We start from the raw sequence: 21,432 nt of genomic DNA, 5'->3' as shown, positions 1-21,432 counted from the left end.
TTACCTGTTTCTGTGGGGTTAGCCCATGTTTAAAGTTGTTAGTAGAAACACGGAAACCGATACCAATTATTCTTATTCTGTTTAAGAGAGGTCCGTGATTTAGGACTCTATCATATGGAGTTAAAAGAGTGGCTTAACTTTCTCAAATTCAGTGTTAATTCGCGAGGCAGTAAGTTCCTATCACACATAAATCGCTGCTGAATCGCCACCTGGGTCCATCCTGGATGCAGCATCGACTTCTACAAACAGCTGCAGAAGCAGCTTAGATTACTGTGGCTGCATCCAGGACAGACCCAGGCAGTGATTCAGTGGAGATTTATGTGTGATACGAACTGGCTGCCTCCCAAATTAGCACTGAATTTGGGAATGGTAAGACGTTCCTTTAACCCCATGCAAAGTCACTTTGGGCCAGTCACTCACTCTTAGTCTGGCTACCTTTTAGGATATTCTAAGGATAAAGGAAGAGAAAACATGCCATGTAAACTGTCTTGAGCTCACTGGACGAAAAGCAGGCTATACATGCAATTAACACATAAATAAATAAGCATAGATAATTAATACAATCAAGGTACAAGAAACAAAAACCCACTTTACTGACCCATTCCCTCTACCTTGTCCTGTCACATTCAGAAAATTCTTGAATGTTAAGTTTACAGATACTTAATTATATCATGAAACACCTCACTCCTTCAAACTGTAAAATGTTGTAGACATACCTCTTTCATACAATAGCTTTCCTCAGCCTGGTGCAGCTCCCATCATCCCAGCCAGCAAGATCAAACAGGAGCAATGGTTGTTGTTAGCCAATATATCTAGAAGGCACTAGATTGGAAAAGGTTTTGTGTATAAGAGGTGTGTGTTCAATTTCCTAATTAACTCATTTACTCTATACAGAGTGAAACTCTTTCCTTGGTGCTAATTGAAGGTTTTATGAATTTCTGACTACTAAGAAGGCTGAATAGGGAGATTTTTTCTTCCTTTTTCTCCCTACCCCCCTTCCCTTTTAGATGACAAAGTAGCAATGTAATTTTCTATGTCACAGTGGTTTTTTGTTAGAAAGAAAGCAATAGGGAAAGTATAATTCTCTAAGGGCTTTTGTTGAAGAAACCAAAATGGCCAGGAATTTAACACTACCTCATTTACAGTATTTAAGAAAGAAAGAGACAGAGAGACTGTAAGTGAATTATTTATCTCCTTTACTGCTACACTGAACAGCAACATGTACCTGTATTCTGCATTACAGTTCCTGGGCCAGATGCACAACATTCTTTAGTTGTATGATACCTCTTAGAGTTCATATCCAAAGACCAAATTCTCACATTCTTATTTCAGTGCTGGAAACCACTGGGGAATCTATGTGGCCCTCTAGATGTTACTGAACTACACTTCTCATAATCTGATCATGGTTGGGTGGTTAGCTAGACCTATGGGAGTGGGAATTCAACAATATCTGGAAAGCCACTCCTTCTGTAGCCACACCCTGCTAGACAAGAAAAGTTAACTGCAGGGCCTCAGCTAATCACACACATATATTTTATTGTTAGCTGCCCTTGAGTCAACCACAACTCATGATGACCCTGTGGATGTGACATCTCCAAGGCCCCCCTGTCCTCCACTGTTTCGCTCATGTCCTGCAAATTCATGCCTGTGACCTCTCTGATTGAGTCTCTCCATCTTGTGCAATGTTTCCCAAATGTTGGCTTTCCAAGTGTTTCCACTTCAGTTCCCAAAATCTCAGACAACTTGCCAAGATGGTTGTGGCTTCTGGGAGATGAAGTCCGTTTTGGTCCTAGAGAACCAGAATTTAGGAATCACTAATACAGTGTGTGGCCTTCCTATCTTTCCTAGCATTATTGACTTTTCTGATGAGTCATGCCTTCTCATGATATGGTCAAAGTATGACACCTCAGCTTGGTCATCATGTCTTCCAGCAGGTTCAAGGACCCATTTGTTTGTCTTGTTGGCTGTCCACCGTATTCTCAGCACTCTTCTCCAGCATCACATCTCCTCTATTATCTAATATTTCTCCTCTATTATCATCCCTTCACTGGCTTCCCTTCCCCTTCCATATTCAGTATAAGCTCCTGTTGTTGACTTTTAAAGCCTTCCATGGGCTGGCCCCTCCTTATTTATCTGAACTTCTTTGTCCTCACATTCCCGCTCAGGCCCTCTGTTCTGGTAGTCATGGTCTGCTGTCTCAGCCCAGGATTTCCACTGCTCCGTCCTAGATTCGTCCCTTCTCACTTGCTGCCCCTCACTCCTGGAACCTTCTTCCCCCACAAGCAAGGGTCATCACTTCTTTAATCAGTTTCAAAACTGAGTTGAAGACTATATTGTTCAGGGAAGCATTCCCAGGCGTTGTGTGATTGTTTATCTGATTGTTATTTGATATTTGATTTGATATTTGATGTTTTTAAATTTGTTGCCTGCTTATTTTTATCTAATTCTATTTTGTATTATTATCTATTGTTTTATATGTAGTTTGTAGAATGTACGCCATTGTCAGGTTTCATTTTTATCGATTTTATTGTTTCTATGTACAGCACTGTGTAAATCTACAGCACTATATAAATAAAGTATAATAAGTTGAGCCTGAAGTTGAGCCATAGCATTTGTCCATCTATCCATGGCCCCTGGTCAGTGCATCTTACCATTAGGTAAAGTGAGGAGTCCTCTTCAGGTCGTGCATTTTGGATGATTGGGCAGTAAATTGTTCATTGTTTACTTTGTTATGAATGCAAGTTTACTGGGAAGAAAAGTTCGTGGGATTTTCTGCAGCATGCAGCAAAATAACAGCTGGCATTGGATATTACACATCTTGGCATGAATGGTTGGGGGGTGTCATTTGCTGCTATCCATCAGGCAATGTAATATACTTGGTGGATCCTTTCAGAAACAAAAAACCTTGCCTGGATTTTAAGACAGACATTTTTATGTGAATAGATACAGATACAGATACAGATACAGATGCAGATGCAGATGCAGATGCAGATGCAGATGCAGATGCAGATGCAGATGCAGATGCAGATGCAGATGCAGATGCAGATACAGATACAGATACAGATACAGATACAGACACAGATTTTTGTAACCGTTAAAGAAAAATGTACAAATCACATAGTAAAAAGCAGTTATTTGGTCCTATCCTTCCTTGGTTATGAGTAATGAATGAAGCAACCTAGCTGAGTAGCCTCTTTCATATCCCATCTACACTGGTACCCCGGGATACGAAAGGACCGGGTTACGAAATATTCGGGATACGAAAAAAGCGGCTTGTAAAAAGCTGTCCCGGGTTACGAAAGATTCTTCGGGTTACGCAATCCTTTTCGGCGCGAAATTCAAAAGATGCAAACTGCAGCGATAGGCTTTCCAGGGATTTAAAGGGCTAACGGCTAACCCAGGGGGCTGGGTTAGGGGTTAGCTTGGGCGCGAATTTTGAATTTCGTTAGCAGCAGTGATTGGCTTGCGAAATCAAGCTGATCAACTGTATTGGCTAACGAAATTGGGGGGGGTGGCCTGGCTTGAGGTACAAAAGCCGGCTTCCATCGATCTGCTCCTTTGTCTGGCCCTGTGGACTGTGTGAGGAAGAGTTGATATTTTGAGCTCTGACTCTTGGGTTCACTTGCGGTTCGGACTTTGCCTGGCTTTGGACTTTTGCTGCCTTTGCCAGGTGTATCTTCGGATCAAGACCGGCCATCAGGAATTTCTCTACAGGTAGGTTGATGGATTTTTACCTTCTTCTTGTGGGGTGGGGTGGGCTGAGACAGTGTGACCATGCTTTTGCTGTGGGGTGCTGGGGTGCTGTTGTTTTTTTTTAAATTTTTTTAATTTTTTTTTAATTTTTATTTTTTTTATTTTTATTTTTTTGGTGTTTTCAAAGTGTGGATTGTGGGTTTTGCTACACTACTGGCATGTTCAGATTTGTGGATGATGGGCTAGAGCTGCTGGGTTGCATTTTTGGGGTTTTTTTGCTGTTTGGGTAACATGCTCTGATGTGTGGATGATGGGTTAGAGCTGCTGGGTTGCTTTTTTGGGGTTTTTTTGCTGTTTGGGTAACATGCTCTGATGTGTGGATGATGGGTTAGAGCTGCTGGGTTGCATTTTTGGGGGTTTTTTGCTGTTTGGGTAACATGCTCTGATGTGTGGATGATGGGTTAGAGCTGCTGGGTTGCTTTTTTGGGGGGTTTTTGCTGTTTGGGTAACATGCTCTGATGTGTGGATGATGGGTTAGAGCTGCTGGGTTGCATTTTTGGGGTTTTTTTGCTGTTTGGGTAACATGCTCTGATGTGTGGATGATGGGTTAGAGCTGCTGGGTTGCTTTTTTGGGGGGTTTTTTGCTGTTTGGGTAACATGCTCTGATGTGTGGATGATGGGTTAGAGCTGCTGGGTTGCATTTTTGGGGGTTTTTTGCTGTTTGGGTAACATGCTCTGATGTGTGGATGATGGGTTAGAGCTGCTGGGTTGCTTTTTTGGGGGGGTTTTGCTGTTTGGGTAACATGCTCTGATGTGTGGATGATGGGTTAGAGCTGCTGGGTTGCATTTTTGGGGGTTTTTTGCTGTTTGGGTAACATGCTCTGATGTGTGGATGATGGGTTAGAGCTGCTGGGTTGCTTTTTTGGGGGGCTTTTGCTGTTTGGGTAACATGCTCTGATGTGTGGATGATGGGTTAGAGCTGCTGGGTTGCATTTTTGGGGGTTTTTTGCTGTTTGGGTAACATGCTCTGATGTGTGGATGATGGGTTAGAGCTGCTGGGTTGCTTTTTTGGGGGGTTTTTGCTGTTTGGGTAACATGCTCTGATGTGTGGATGATGGGTTAGAGCTGCTGGGTTGCATTTTTGGGGTTTTTTGCTGTTTGGGTAACATGCTCTCATGTGTGGATGATGGGTTAGAGCTGCTGGGTTGCTTTTTTGGGGGGTTTTTGCTGTTTGGGTAACATGCTCTCATGTGTGGATGATGGGTTAGAGCTGCTGGGTTGCTTTTTTGGGGGGTTTTTGCTGTTAGTGTGGCATGCTCTGATGTGTGGATGATGGGTTAGAGCTGCTGGGTTGCTTTTTTGGGGGTTTTTTGCTGTTTGGGTAACATGCTCTCATGTGTGGATGATGGGTTAGAGCTGCTGGGTTGCTTTTTTGGGGGTTTTTTGCTGTTTGGGTAACATGCTCTGATGTGTGGATGATGGGTTAGAGCTGCTGGGTTGCTTTTTTGGGGTTTTTTTGCTGTTTGGGTAACATGCTCTGATGTGTGGATGATGGGTTAGAGCTGCTGGGTTGCTTTTTTGGGGTTTTTTTGCTGTTTGGGTAACATGCTCTGATGTGTGGATGATGGGTTAGAGCTGCTGGGTTGCTTTTTTGGGGGGGGTTTGCTGTTTGGGTAACATGCTCTCATGTGTGGATGATGGGTTAGAGCTGCTGGGTTGCTTTTTTGGGGGGGTTTTGCTGTTTGGGTAACATGCTCTCATGTGTGGATGATGGGTTAGAGCTGCTGGGTTGCTTTTTTGGGGGGTTTTTGCTGTTTGGGTAACATGCTCTCATGTGTGGATGATGGGTTAGAGCTGCTGGGTTGCTTTTTTGGGGTTTTTTTGCTGTTTGGGTAACATGCTCTCATGTGTGGATGATGGGTTAGAGCTGCTGGGTTGCTTTTTTGGGGGTTTTTTGCTGTTTGGGTAACATGCTCTGATGTGTGGATGATGGGTTAGAGCTGCTGGGTTGCTTTTTTGGGGGGTTTTTGCTGTTAGTGTGGCATGCTCTGATGTGTGGATGATGGGTTAGAGCTGCTGGGTTGCTTTTTTGGGGTTTTTTTGCTGTTTGGGTAACATGCTCTGATGTGTGGATGATGGGTTAGAGCTGCTGGGTTGCTTTTTTGGGGTTTTTTTGCTGTTTGGGTAACATGCTCTGATGTGTGGATGATGGGTTAGAGCTGCTGGGTTGCTTTTTTGGGGGTTTTTTGCTGTTTGGGTAACATGCTCTCATGTGTGGATGATGGGCTTCATTTGCTGCTTTGATTTCTTCATGGCTGTGCTGTTTTCAAAGTGTGGTGTGAGACTTTTAACACTTTGGCTATGGTCACATGTGGCCAGAGACTCTCACCATAGGGTTGCATTTTCAGATTTTGGGTTTCTGGCCTATGGGCTTGTGTTCTTGTGTGCTTTGGCCATGGCTGTGATGATTTGAGAGTGTGTGGTGGGACTTTTGCAAGTTTGGGCCAGAGAGTGTGACCATGGGGGTGGGGGTGGTTTCCAATTGTGGCTTTTGCTCAGTGCCTGTTCCTTTTGTCCTTTTTAGGCTTGAGCTACAGTATGGCTCCCAAGCCAAGCGGTGAGAAGAAGAAGAGGGCTCCCTTGTCCTTGGAGGACAAGAAGGACATCATTGCCAAGCACGAGAGGGGCGTGCGCTTGGTGGACATTGCCAAGGAGTATGGACGCAACCCATCGACGATTGGCACTGTCCTCAAGCAGAAGGAGGCCATCAGAGCTGTTGTGGCTCCAGCGAAAGGCGTGACGACCATCGCCAAGCAGAGGACACCGAAGCATGAGGAGATGGAGCGCCTGCTTCTCCTCTGGATCAAGGAAAAGGAGCGAGTCGGGGACACTGTGACCACCTCGGTCATCTGCGAGAAGGCCACCGCCATCTACGAAGACCTGGCCAGCAAGGAGGCAGGCGAAGGAACTTCTTCGCAGGAGGAGCCAGCCACCCCGGACTTCAAAGCATCACGTGGCTGGTTCGACAGGTTCAAGAGGAGGACCGGGATCCACTCTGTCGTCCGTCACGGCGAGGCGTCCAGCGCAGACCACCAGGCCGCTGAAGCATTCGTCGTCGCGTTCAAGGCCATGGTGGAGGAGGAAGGCTACGTCCCGCAGCAAGTCTTCAACTGCGACGAGACGGGCCTCTTCTGGAAGAAGATGCCTCGCCGCACCTACATCACCCAGGAGGAGAGGAGACAGCCAGGCCACAAGCCAATGAAGGACCGCTTCACACTTGCGTTGTGTGCCAATGCCAGCGGGGACTGTAAGGTCAAGCCCCTGTTGGTGTACCACTCCGAGAATCCCAGGGCGTTCAAGGCACACAACATCCAGAAGGACAGGTTGCCAGTGATGTGGCGCTCCAATGGCCGCGCATGGGTGACACGCCTCCTTTTCGTCGAGTGGATCAACAGTGTCTTCGCCCCGACAGTGAAGCGGTACCTGGAGGAAGAAGATTTGCCCCTGAAGTGCCTCCTCCTCTTGGACAATGCTCCTGCGCACCCGCATGGCCTGGAGAAGGACATCCTCGCGGAGTTCTCCTTCATCAAGGTCCAGTTTCTGCCACCCAACACGACCTCCCTCTTGCAACCCATGGACCAGCAGGTGATCGCCAACTTCAAGAAGCTGTACACCAAGCACCTCTTCAAGCGTTGCTTCGATGTGACCGAGAGCACACAGCTGACCCTTCGTGAGTTCTGGAAGCAGCATTTTGACATTGTGGTGTGCTTAAAGATGGTGGACTTGGCCTGGCAGGCGATCACCAGGCGCAACCTGATTGCTGCGTGGAGGAAGCTGTGGCCTGATGCTTCTTCCTTGGAAGGGTCACAGTCCGAGGGTGCTGAGCCAGGTGAAGAGGAAGAGGTGCACGAGATCGTCTCCATCGCGAGGTCCCTGGGACTCGACGTGGACAACGAGGACGTGGAGGAACTCATCGAGGAGCACAACGAGGACCTGACAACAGAGGACCTGAAGGCCTTGGCGGCGATGCAACACTCGGCCGTGGATGAAGACGTGCTCCATTTCGACAGGGGCCAGGAGGAGGAGGCTGCGGGGGCATCTCTGCCAACGGCAGAAATTAAAGACATTTTGCGGCAATTCCACAATGTGGCTTCCTTTGTGGAGAAGCACCACCCTGAGCAGGTGCTCACCAGCCATGCCATTGCCCATTTTGATAATGTCTGCCTTAGCCATTTTAAGAACCTGCTTAAGGGCCGGCAAAAGCAGACATCCTTGGACCAGTTCTTCCCTAGAGCGGGAGAACCGTCTTCCAAGAAGGCAAAAGGTGACCCTTAAAAAAAAGGTGACCCTTAAAAAAAACACCAAATTCTTTTTAAAAAAATGGTTAACTTTGTTAAATTGGTGGCATTGGCTAAATTGGCTGAATTGGTTAAATTGCTTGAATTGGCTAAATTGGCTGAATTGGTTAAATTGCTTGAATTGGCTAAATTGGCTGAAGTGGTGAAATTGCTTGAATTGGCTGAAGTGGTTAAATTGCTTGAATTGGTTTAAATTTGGCTTTTTGGGCTGCCCCTCTCCTCCTCCTCCTCCTCCTGCCTCACTCCGAGATGCCAGGACCAGATGCCAAGACCAGCAAAGATAAGAAAAACACTTTTGTACTGTATGGTCATGGGTGTGATGATTTGAGAGTGTGGGATGTGAGGTTTGCATGTTTGGCCTTGATTTGATGTGGGCCAGAGAGTGTGACCATGGGGTGGCATGTTCAGATTTGGGTTTTCTGGCCTTTGAGTTTGGGTTCTGGGGTGGTTTGGTCATGGCTGTGATGTTTTCAAAGTGTGAGATGTGTTTGGCCTTGATTTGATGTGGGCCAGAGAGTGTGACCATGGGGTTCCTTTTTTAGATTTGTGGTTGCTTTGGTCATGGCTGTGATGATTTGAGAGCAGCTCCTCCTCCTCCTTCCCCTGCCTCACTCTGAGATGCCAAGACCAGCAACACTTTTTTTCTTTATCCTTTAGAATGGGCCTTACCATGGGGATGCATGTTCAGATTTGGGGTTTCTGGCCTTTGAGTTTGGGTTCTGGGGTGGTATGGTCATGGGTGTGATGATTTGAGAGTGTGGGATGTGAGGTTTGCATGTTTGGCCTTGATTTGATGTGGGCCAGAGAGTGTGACCATGGGGTGGCATGTTCAGATTTGGGGTTTCTGGCCTTTGAGTTTGGGTTCTGGGGTGGCATGGTCATGGGTGTGATGTTTTCAAAGTGTGAGATGTGTTTGGCCTTGATTTCATGTGGGCCAGAGAGTGTGACCATGGGGTGGCATGTTCAGATTTGGGGTTTCTGGCCTTTGAGTTTGGGTTCTGGGGTGGCATGGTCATGGGTGTGATGATTTGAGAGTGTGGGATGTGAGGTTTGCATGTTTGGCCCTGATTTGATGTGGGCCAGAGAGTGTGACCTTGGGGTGGCATGTTCAGATTTGGGGTTTCTGGCCTTTGAGTTTGGGTTCTGGGGTGGCATGGTCATGGGTGTGATGATTTCAAAGTGTGAGATGTGAGGTTTGCATGTTTGGCCCTGATTTGATGTGGGCCAGAGAGTGTGACCTTGGGGTGGCATGTTCAGATTTGGGGTTTCTGGCCTTTGAGTTTGGGTTCTGGGGTGGCATGGTCATGGGTGTGATGTTTTCAAAGTGTGAGATGTGTTTGGCCCTGATTTGATGTGGGCCAGAGAGTGTGACCTTGGGGTGGCATGTTCAGATTTGGGGTTTCTGGCCTTTGAGTTTGGGTTCTGGGGTGGCATGGTCATGGGTGTGATGATTTCAAAGTGTGAGATGTGAGGTTTGCATGTTTGGCCCTGATTTGATGTGGGCCAGAGAGTGTGACCTTGGGGTGGCATGTTCAGATTTGGGGTTTCTGGCCTTTGAGTTTGGGTTCTGGGGTGGCATGGTCATGGGTGTGATGTTTTCAAAGTGTGAGATGTGTTTGGCCTTGATTTGATGTGGGCCAGAGAGTGTGACCTTGGGGTGGCATGTTCAGATTTGGGGTTTCTGGCCTTTGAGTTTGGGTTCTGGGGTGGCATGGTCATGGGTGTGATGATTTGAGAGTGTGGGATGTGAGGTTTGCATGTTTGGCCTTGATTTGATGTGGGCCAGAGAGTGTGACCATGGGGTGGCATGTTCAGATTTGGGTTTTCTGGCCTTTGAGTTTGGGTTCTGGGGTGGTTTGGTCATGGCTGTGATGTTTTCAAAGTGTGAGATGTGTTTGGCCTTGATTTGATGTGGGCCAGAGAGTGTGACCATGGGGTTCCTTTTTTAGATTTGTGGTTGCTTTGGTCATGGCTGTGATGATTTGAGAGCAGCTCCTCCTCCTCCTTCCCCTGCCTCACTCTGAGATGCCAAGACCAGCAACACTTTTTTTCTTTATCCTTTAGAATGGGCCTTACCATGGGGATGCATGTTCAGATTTGGGTTTTCTGGCCTTTGGGTTTGAGTTCTGGGGTGGTTTGGTCATGGCTGTGATGTTTTCAAAGTGTGGGCATCGATTTTTGCAAGTTTGGCCTTGATTTGATGTGGGCCAGAGAGTGTGACCATGGGGTGGCATGTTCAGATTTGGGGTTTCTGGCCTTTGAGTTTGGGTTCTGGGGTGGCATGGTCATGGGTGTGATGATTTCAAAGTGTGAGATGTGAGGTTTGCATGTTTGGCCCTGATTTGATGTGGGCCAGAGAGTGTGACCTTGGGGTGGCATGTTCAGATTTGGGGTTTCTGGCCTTTGAGTTTGGGTTCTGGGGTGGCATGGTCATGGGTGTGATGTTTTCAAAGTGTGAGATGTGTTTGGCCTTGATTTGATGTGGGCCAGAGAGTGTGACTTTGGGGTGGCATTTTCAGATTTGGGGTTTCTGGCCTTTGAGTTTGGGTTCTGGGGTGGTTTGGTCATGGCTGTGATGTTTTCAAAGTGTGGGCATCGATTTTTGCAAGTTTGGCCTTGATTTGATGTGGGCCAGAGAGTGTGACTTTGGGGTGGCATGTTCAGATTTGGGGTTTCTGGCCTTTGAGTTTGGGTTCTGGGGTGGTTTGGTCATGGCTGTGATGTTTTCAAAGTGTGGGCATCGATTTTTGCAAGTTTGGCCTTGATTTGATGTGGGCCAGAGAGTGTGACTTTGGGGTGGCATTTTCAGATTTGGGGGTTCTGGCCTTTGAGTTTGGGTTCTGGGGTGGTTTGGTCATGGCTGTGATGTTTTCAAAGTGTGGGGTGGGACTTTTGCAAGTTTGGGCCAGAGAGTGTGACCATGGGGTTGCTTTTTTAGATTTGGGGTGCTTTGGTCATGGGTGTGATGATTTGAGAGCTCATCCTCCTCCTCCTGCCTGACTCTGAGATGCCAGAACCATCAAAGAGAGAAAAAAACTTTTTTTCTTTATCCTTTAGAAAGTTTAGAATGGACCTGTCAGTCATTGTTAAGATCATTAGAAAGTTTAGAATGGACCTGTCAGTCATTGTTAAGATCATTAGAAAGTTTAGAATGGACCTGCCAGTCATTGTTAAGATCCTTAGAAAGTTTAGAATGGACCTGCCAGTCATTGTTAAGCTCTTTAGTGCCTCAGGCAACTTTGTATTACATTGTATTGTAGGGTACTTAGCTTAATAGGCCTCTATTGTGACTTTGTTTTGACTTGCAGGTTCAGTCTGAGGTCATGGAACGCATTAGTTATTTTCAATGGGAAAAGCGCTTCGGGTTACGAAATTTTCGGCTTACGAAAGGAATAGCGGAACGAATTAATTTCGTAACCCGGGGTACCAGTGTATTGGCTTAAGAAAGGGAAAAGGGAGAACTTGACAAATATAATAGTGATTTTGCTTTCATTGGCTAAAGGCTGAGGAGGAGTGGGATGAGGGACATTATTATTCATTTCTTCTACTCATGTGGAGAACAAGGAACAAGCTCTATCAACAAAAGGTTATTTATATTTTTAATAAAAGATACACATTTTAGGCATACTTAAAAGGTCGCTAAAATGAGTACCCAGACTGTTGGGGGCAAATTAGCTTACTTGCTAATTAGCTTACTTGCTGTTCACCGCTATGATCTTTGGAATAGCGGTATATAAATAAAACAAATTATTATTATTAAGAGAAATGCATTATAAATACAGACAGGCTAGATGTGTGTCTGGCCTTTTTGGACAATGCTTAGGTTCAGGGCATAAAAACATGTCATTCTGTCTCAAATTTTCTCTCAATGTTATCTGAGACATGTTTTTTGCCAATTACAAATTGCTGCTTAAAGGAAAAGGTTGGAGTGGACCCTTGTTTGCGCAAGAATGTGTAAGAGAATAATGCTGTTTCTTTGAACATCTCTATTAGCATAGCCATTTTCTGCTGTTCCATTTGCTCCTCCAACACAAATTGGTTGGAAATATAATTATGATGTCACCCACCAGCAAAGAACAGGTTTTCATGACAAGGGCCAACAAGCACCTTGACAAAGACTCCTATTGCAAATTCTCCAAGATGAATAGCAGTCAAACTGATTTCTAACCCTGGCAAGATTAAGGAAGCCAAGGGAGTGGGATTTATAAATTATTCGTGAATAGCAGGAACAAATGGAGACTTCTGCTGCCTAAAATTATTGATGCTTCCCTGAATACCATTGTATGGGAATTGCTAGCAGGAGCTCATCACTGGAACACATAACTTCCATATCAGCCCTCATACTCCAACTCACCTCACTCCAGCAGGACTTAGGGGTGGAAAAATACAAGTAGAAGTATAGCCTATGTATTTCTTATCCTATTTTTTATGTTTTCCATATAAGGGGTTCTGATAGAAAGCAAGTATGATATAGTGGTTAGAGCAGGGAAAGGCAACCTAGTACCCTCAGTTCCCATCATATAGTCAGCCCTCTGTATCCATGGATTTTTTTTTATCCATGGATTCAGACACCCATGGTTTGAAAATATTTAAAATTATATCAGTTCCAAAAAAACAAACCTTGATTTTACCATTTATAGAAGGGACACCATTTTAGTACCCCACTGTAAATAATGAGACTTGAGCAGGCACACATTCTGTATCCACAAGGGGTCCTGGAACCAAACCCCAGCAGTTACCAAGGGCCCACTGTACTAGTCCTTTCAACAAATTGGCTAGAGCTGATGGGGCATCGGTCTGAAACATTGAGACAGCCCCCAATTTCCCTATTCCTGAATTAGAATGTCAGACTAGGACTGGAGAGACCCGGGTTCAAAGCCACTCTTAGCTGTGAAATTCACTAAGTAACATTTGGCCAGACAAGAAACTCTCAACTCAGCTTTCTTCACAGAGCTCTTGTGTGGATAAAGTGGGTGGATAAGGGGCCATATATGCCACCATAAGCTCCTTGGAGGAAATGGGTCAGAAGTTAAATAAATGAATACAAAAATGGGTGAGAGATCCCTGTGTCTATAGCCTCAGTGCTCCATTCTTTGTTTCCTTTCTTACATTGGAGGAGGGGGGGGGGATCTATAATGTATTTATCATATTAGACATTAACAGTATAAGCAGAATTAAACATTTGACTAACATTAACCCAAGCACCCATTTTAGAGAGAGAAAAGGCTGCATTTGATTGAAGGAGCTGTTTAAGTCTTTGGGCAAGTTGCTTTTCAGCTCCCAGAAGTCCACCCCTACCATGGGCCAGTTGTTTTTAGAACTAGATTGTGGAAGGTGTAGTCTGAAGAAGTAACTTTAACATGCTGTGGGTGATTGGGACACAGAGAGAGGGGGGGGGATGCCTCTGTGTATGCTATTTTCAAGGTCCAATCGGGCAAATGCTTGTTTAAAATTTAGCTGGAAGGCCAGAGAGAGGCACGGGGGTTGATTTGAAATGGATAAAAATTAATCTACATGTAACATGCTTAATTTGCCCTTTAAGCTAATTCACTTGAAAATAAGCTCTATTGATATCTATGGGATGTACTTCAAATCTATGGGATGTACTTTAAAATGGGTGTGCAAGAGAGGGATGAAATAATTCAAAGTATACACTATACCCATTCCCACTATCACCCTAACCTCTTTTCCTTCTCCTCAAGGGAAAGCAAAATACCAAATGAATATTGCCTCCATTAATCTATGAGATCACTCATTATGTCTTTCACTTAACCTGGATCTGTCTCGTTCATTTGGAGGCCTGGGACAGTATATCACTCTACATTTTCCCACTGCCTAGCACAAAGGAGCCCTGTTCTTGGTTAGTCTTTAGGCTGTACCACAATCAATGTAATGAATAATTATTATGTCACGTGAGGCTGGTTTATTACATGCTTTTATATGTAGTTTTCGCTTGCAAAGTTAATTTATTGTGTGTTCTCTAGAGTTTGGCTGTATTTTTTAAAGGGCATTCTTGATTCTTGCATTTATTATATTTCCTGTATATTGCAAGAAGCGGAGTAAGTATGGTCTGGTGGAATGGAAGGAGAGAACACACCACATTATTCACTTTGAAGTCAATATATACTCAAATTCTATGGGACAATTTTTTTGCTTAAAGGGTACGTGTAGAGTGCACACACCGCAGAAGTTAGAAGAGCTACTCTTTGGATCAGATTTCCCAGAATCCCCTGGTCAACATGACCAGTGGGCCTCCTAAAACTAAATTTTCAAACTCTAGCACAATCTAAACTGACTCCCTACCAGCCATATAAACTACATGGACTGACATAAATATATTTTGCCTGCCCCACAGAACCAGATCAAGATATTTTGCTGCATGAAACATTCTATGTTAAGAAACCCCAGCCATGGAAAAGTTACATTTATGGACTATAACTCCAATAGCCATGCTGGCTGAGAAATTCAGTGAGTTGTGATCCAAAAATTTCCAAGTACCATTTCCAAGACAGATACACTGTGCTCACAAACTATTTGATACATTTACAAGCCACCTATGGGCTGGTGTTACCCTAAAAGGCATTGCAGAGCCCCACCAACAATGATAGCATCTCCTTGAAATTTGGGGAAATTATAGCTCAAAAGGAAGCTTGCAAAAGGAGGGTAGCTGCAGGGATCTTTTCACTTTTGTATAGCAGTACTAACTGGAAGGGTAATCCAGTTTCCATAGGTTAAGTATTTTATTTAGAAATGTGCAAGGGTGCATGGAAACATCCAAGGAGTGAAACAACTTACAAATCATACAAGGCTACCAGAAGGAAAGGTATGAAAAGTTGGATAGAGAGGTTGGGGGTTGGAAAGAGTAATAATTACCAGTCCTGAAGAAAGGTCTGTGGGAAATGCATTGCTGTGTCCAGCGCAGTTTATAGTGACTCAAACCATAGCTGAGGATTACACTGAGGTATGTGGACAATATAACTAGGACTGGGGTGAATATTTATATGCCATTTTGTAACCATTTCATACAGGACGTAAACAGAGCAATGGAGGAAAAGGGGGCTTGGAGATGTCTCATCCACAGGGTCACCACGAGTCGTGGGCGACTGAATAACAGTTAACAACAACAACAACAACAAGCCCAATGGAAATGTTGAAAGGGTCCTTTCCTTAATTTCAGCACAATTGACAAATGAAAGGAATAATTTAAATGTAGATCCAGTCAAGGGTTTGTTGCTGGTAAAGTACTATTTTAACCATTTTGTCTTGCTCACAATTCTATAAGTATCTTGCAAGCTAATGAGGCATTTTAATGAAGATAAGTTCCTCAGAAAAATATGACTGAGAACATAATAAAATGCAGTATATCAAATGTAGCTGTCAATAAACCATATGAAGTGAATTTCTGTTTACAGAAGTGTCTTTAGCTTATATTTGGTAATGTTCTACATTTTTTAATGTGCCACATTTGAATCAGGTTTCAATGGCTTGTCCTCAATAGATTTTTTTAAAGAAAGCCCATTGATAAAGCTGCAGAAGGTGTGTGTTCTTATAATCTCTGAAAAAAGACAAGTGGTTGCCAGCCTGTTTGTACATCTAATTCAAAGTCTTTTTTTAAAAATTATCCTCCCATATTTACCTGCCCACACCTGAAGGTTGCTATCTGAAATCCTCTTATAGGTACTTCTGCCCAATGAAGCAAGGTAGGTAGCTCTAGGAAAGAGAACCTTTTCAATTACCTCACTCCATTTGTAGAATAATGCCTTCTTCTGGTGCCTATATGGTGCTCTTTTGGGTACCTGTTGAGGACCCTTTTATTTCCCAAGATATTATAGGAACTATTATGTATGTGTAGTCTTAGATCTTTTCCATTTTATTCATGGTCCTGGTTTTACTTTCGGTTTTATTGCATGATACTTCTGGTTTTATCTTGTCTTTATCTGATTTGTTTTATTATGGTTTTATTGCTACTTTGTCTCTGATGTTTTTAATTTTCTGCACTGCCCAGAGAACTACAGTTACTGAATGGTGTATACACCTAATAAACACATCAATAAATAAAATTTGTATTCACACTAGTACATCATCCATCCATCACCAGTTTCAGGTCTGCTGTTTCTTGGCTTGATTTCTTCGGTTCTTTTTTCCCCTTTTTCCATAAACTGGGGTTCTTCCATATACTGGGGTGTTCAGAGTTAATATACAAAAGTTAAGATACAGTATTTACATTGACCTGTGGATAAGTCGACTCAGATTTTTTGGGTCAATTTTTTTAACCGAAATGTCTAGACTTATACGTGAGTATATACAGTAAATACACATACTTCTACTATATTATTTTCATTGGAATGATTCCATACATCCTAATAATAATAATAATAATATACCTGAACACCAAACTATTGCCTAATATAACTTATTAATTTTAATTAATTGAGAAGGCTGATGCTGCATCTCACTTACAAGCCTTGTTATGTTGGGCTTAATAGCTGAAACATGTATTCTGAGTTTTGGCACCATTTTTAAAATTATTTCCTTTAATTCGACGTTAGCCTGCCTTACTCTCATGTACTTTTCAGGAATGCTCATGACCACACTGTTGTTGCTACTTGTCCCAGTCATAACAACGGGTGTAGCCAACTAAAAAAAATATATAGGAGAGAGGTTCTGGGCTTGATGTAGCATTCAGAAGAATTTTTTACTAAAATTATCCACACTTGAAACTAGCAAGTGGTGGCTGGTTTTGAGAGTCTTTGGCCTTTAAACAGGCTTCACGGGGAACAACCACATCACCATTATGATCAAACTATTACTTTGGGGGCAAACATAAATAAGGCTGGGGAAAATTTCCATTGTTTAGGAAGTGACAAACCAAACCTAGGCATGTTTTATCAGGAGTAAGCCCTACTATGTTCAGTGTGACTTAATTCCAGGAAGAGTTTGAAAAAGTTACTTTTGGGGACTATGACTCCTAGAATTCCTCAGCCAGTCTAACCACTACTGCAAAATTTGGCTTGGGAAAATAATTGGGGAAAGTTACTTTTTGGACAATAACTCCCTGGTTCCCTATTAGGCAATTGTGGGAATCTAGGACTTGCCATTCAAAAAACTGTTTTAAGCTTTGATCCCAGGTATGTGTCAGAATATCAAATCGTAACCAGTTGTTTAGATCTTTTCAGAACAATGAGAGACAGCAAATAGTAAAAACACCAACCATCAAGAGTTTGTTCCTATACTTTATAACAGCAAAATCTTTTTTCTTGTCAAGGTCCTTGTTACCTTGGATGAAATCTGTAGATTCCTGCTCTCTTCTAGTTGGTGACAGCAGAACTGAGAGTGGGTGGCATTAAAGAAGTACCTCTTTCCATTGTTCAGGAGAAAACAGGAGGAAAAAAGCCACTGGCATCCAGGCACGCCACACAGAACTTGTGAAAATTCCTCCCCCAACCACATTCTTCCTTGTACAGTCAGCCCTCCATATTCACAGATTCTGCATCTATGGATTTCACCATCCAAGAATTGAATTTTCTTTTTAAATCCAAATGGCAAACCTTTATTTTGTCATTTTATATAAGGGACACCACTTTAGAATGCTGTTATATATAATAGGACTTGAACATTCATGGATTTTGGTATCCTTGGTGAGTCCTGGAACCAAATCTCAGTGAATACCAAGCATCCACTGTAGTTAACACCTGGACATAGTGGCAGATATATACCGAAGCTTATTACCTACATTTAGGGTCTCAGATATTAAAAGGCTTCTTAAACATTGTTTTAAAAAACCCTAGAGCTGAGGCCCTGCATCAGGAGATATAACGTTCCACACAGGTGGAGCTAGGACACATCTCCTCTCTTATACCTTCCAGTATTAACTGTTGCAGGTCCCATGCTAGAGCCATTTAGTGGTCAGGGGAATCTGAGTAGTAAAGTCCAGCGTCCACATTTGTGACTTTGACTTTTGCTGATTTGATTAATATGGTCTCTCTCTAGGAATCTCTGAGTCCTCCAGCACGACTCTGCCAGGCGTTGACCATAGAGTCATGCTGGAGGACCTAAAGATTCCTAGAGGAAAAAAGATCTTTAGGCATTTGTAGGTCCTCCAGCATGATTCAATGGTCAGCTTCTGCCAAATGTCAGCCATTGGATTGCACCGGAGGGCCTAGAGATTCCTAGAGAGCTGAAATATGTACTGTATTCTGAGTTCTGACACTATTTTTTAGATGGTTTCTATACTCATTTTTAAACTAAAAAATTAGAATAGAGAATGATTTTTCACATAAGTACCAGTATGTTGTTATAAAAGGCCCTCTTTTTCGTTTAATATGCCTCTTCATATCTCTTCAAATCTGCTGCAAGTGAGCCCAGAAATTTGGAAGGGACTATCCTTAACTTAAGTTTCAGAGCACCATCCCTGGATATTTCTATGAGATTGTCTTCCTCTGCTGCAATGAGCCCTTCTAGTTCATACACATCACCAGAAAATGAAACTTCAATCCAATTTTTGCTTGCATCAGCAACAGAAAAATATTAATGGAAACTATACTGCAAACTCTTTCAAATGCCATGTGATAAGTGATGTGTCCTTCCCAGACAACTTTTTGTTGGTGGAACCAATAAAATTTGTTAGGTTTTGAAATGCCTCATCATTTTGGTTTGATAGGCAATGATGCCACCATTCCAACTTTTTCATCACTGCTCATTTTCATCACTTTATCTTCAACCTGAAAAACAGAAACTTTTTCTCCTTGAAGATTCAAGTTGGGCATCTTTAAATAGGTAAAGCTATCTGACAGATATGCTAATTTTACTAACCAGGAAAAATCTGTCAAACAATCACTGTGGTAAAATTGCTGCTCCATGAAGAATAATCTTCTCTCATTTCTCATATCTTTTACTTAATGGATTCTGAGAGTTGTAGTCCAAAGAGTAACTTTTCTGAGCTCTAGTTTGACTTCAAGGCACCATTGTGCCCCTTGCTCTGATGATAGTATTGGATGTCAGGGTGCTAGGGAAGAAAGAAAGAAAGAAAGAAAGAAAGAAAGAAAGAAAGAAAGAAAGAAAGGTCTGTGAGAGACACATCTGTTCAGGGCTGAATCCACACTGCAGAAATAATCTAGTTTGACACCACTTTTATTTCCATGGCTCAATGCTACAGATTTCTGGGAGTTGTAGTTTGTTGTGGCAGCACAACTCTCTAATAGAGGCGGCTAAATATCTCACAAAAGTACAGTTCCCAGGATTCCATAGCATTGAGACATTGCAGTTAAAGTGGTGTCAATCTGGATTATTTCTGAAGTGTGGATGCACTCCATGTCTTCCATAAGTAGACAAGCATTTTGTTGCTGGATGAAGTCAAGTCCTGTAGTAATCCTTTCCATATTTTTAATGGTGGGAATAATAGCAAAGCAGTTGGAACAAAAATGAATCTTCTTAAAGAAATGATAATTTGGTTGCTCTGCTCTGCTGTTTTCAGTTGTTATTGAATGCTGCACTGCATTTAAAAGGAAAGGAGCTTTTTACGTGATAGATACATTTTTCACATTTCAAAACGCATGATGGATAGAAGCCACTAATATAGTATGATGAAAACAATGGAATCATAGCATAAGAAATGTGTAAACAAGGGCAACTAAAATGATCACTTTCCTGTGAGTAAAGACTAATATTTTTCTTGTGGTGGGTTACTTAACTACTAAGGACATGATAGAGATTTTATACAATTATGAGTCGTGAGAAGAACTTTAGTCTGAGGTCTTCCTTCTTTCACATTACTAATATTTTGAGCTGACAAATAGCAGACTGCAGACTGTCTGTAGGAAATATTTCTTCCCACATTGACTAAACAGTTTATGGAAGTCACCACCTAGGCTTGCCAGGTGTCCCTTACTATGAGAATTCTCCCTTACATGAAGGTTAGAAAGTATTTCCTTCTACTAGGCGTTCCCAGCCTTTTTGACTGGTGGAGCCCTTTTCAACTTGGCAAATTTCCATTCAGAATGTATTTTCTAGTTTTCTTATTTTGATTCTACTTTTTGTTTCTTATTCTTTCATTTCATTCAATTTTTATTTCTTTCATTTTCCTGGAGCAGCCACAGAGCACCTGGGAAGGACACCCAAAACCTTAAGGGTTCCTCGGAGCACAGGTTGGGAATTGCTGAAAGACTGGGGTGCTTGCCTCCACAGGGGCCCTAAGGTCAAATTTAAATAAATAAATAAATAGCCCCCAAATGCCCTCTATGGGATGTCAGAAGCATTTTCACCCTCCTTGGCAACATTTTTTTGCACAGGAGGAAGTTACTGTATGGATTATGGATTTTCAAAAAAGTTCTCTCCTGGATCTATATCTCCTAAAACACAGTAAAAAATACCTCCACATTCCCAACAGGATTTTTGGAGATTTGGGAGCAAGTTAATTTCTCTTTGCGGGGGATGCTCCCTAGCTTGCCACAGTTAGCCACCCCTAATCTAGGGCGATTTAATGCTGAATGATAGTTCACAAAAGAGCAAACACCTGTGCCAATGCCATGTCATAGAATCATAGAGTTGGAAGAGACCACAAGTCCAACTCCTGCTATGCAGGAAGTCTAAATCAAAGCATCACCGAGAGGTGGCCATCCAGCCTCTGTTTAAAGACCTCCAAGGAAGGAGACTCCACTGCTCTCTGAGGGAATGTGTACCACTGTCAAACAGCTCTTACGGTCAGAAAGTTCCTCCTAATGTTGAAGTGGATTCTATTATTATTATTATTATTATTATTATTATTATGCTTTATTTATATAGTGCTGTAGATTTGCACGATGCTGTACATACAAACAATAAAATAGATAAGAGTAAACCTGCCCATGGTGTACAGTCTAAGAAATAATAGCATAATACATATAAATAATACATAACAATACAGGAAAGGTTTCAATAAAACAGGCAACAAATATCAAATAGAGGAACGCTTCTCTGAACAGGATGGTCTTCAACTCAGTTTTGAAACTAGTTAAAGAAGCGATGACCCGTGTTTGTGGGGGAGGAGGTTCCAGGAGTGAGGGGCAGCAAGTGAAAAGGGACGAATCTGGGATGGGGCAGAGAAAATCCTGGGCTGAGACTGAGACTGGGCTGAGATTCAAGTGTTGAATTCTTTTTTATTATTATTCTTTGGGACTCTTCTACTTTGCTGAAGAGCTGACAACTGATGATGAGAGAAGAATGTTAGATCCTCTATAGAAGGGAGAGTGCGTACCTCTTTCTTCAGATAGAATTCCACCCACAGCATGGAAAAATTACTTTTTCAGACATCAATTCCCAGACTCTCCCAGTCAGCACTTGTAGTTCCGAAACATAGCATTTCCATATTTTTGTTTTATGCTGATCAAGCAAGATGGCTCAGTTT

This window comes from Sceloporus occidentalis, unplaced genomic scaffold (assembly GCF_023333645.1).
Source record: "Sceloporus occidentalis isolate IW3139 unplaced genomic scaffold, rSceOcc1.0.p SCAF_3, whole genome shotgun sequence".
Taxonomy (NCBI): domain Eukaryota; kingdom Metazoa; phylum Chordata; class Lepidosauria; order Squamata; family Phrynosomatidae; genus Sceloporus; species Sceloporus occidentalis.
Note: the sequence above shows the minus strand (reverse complement) of the source record.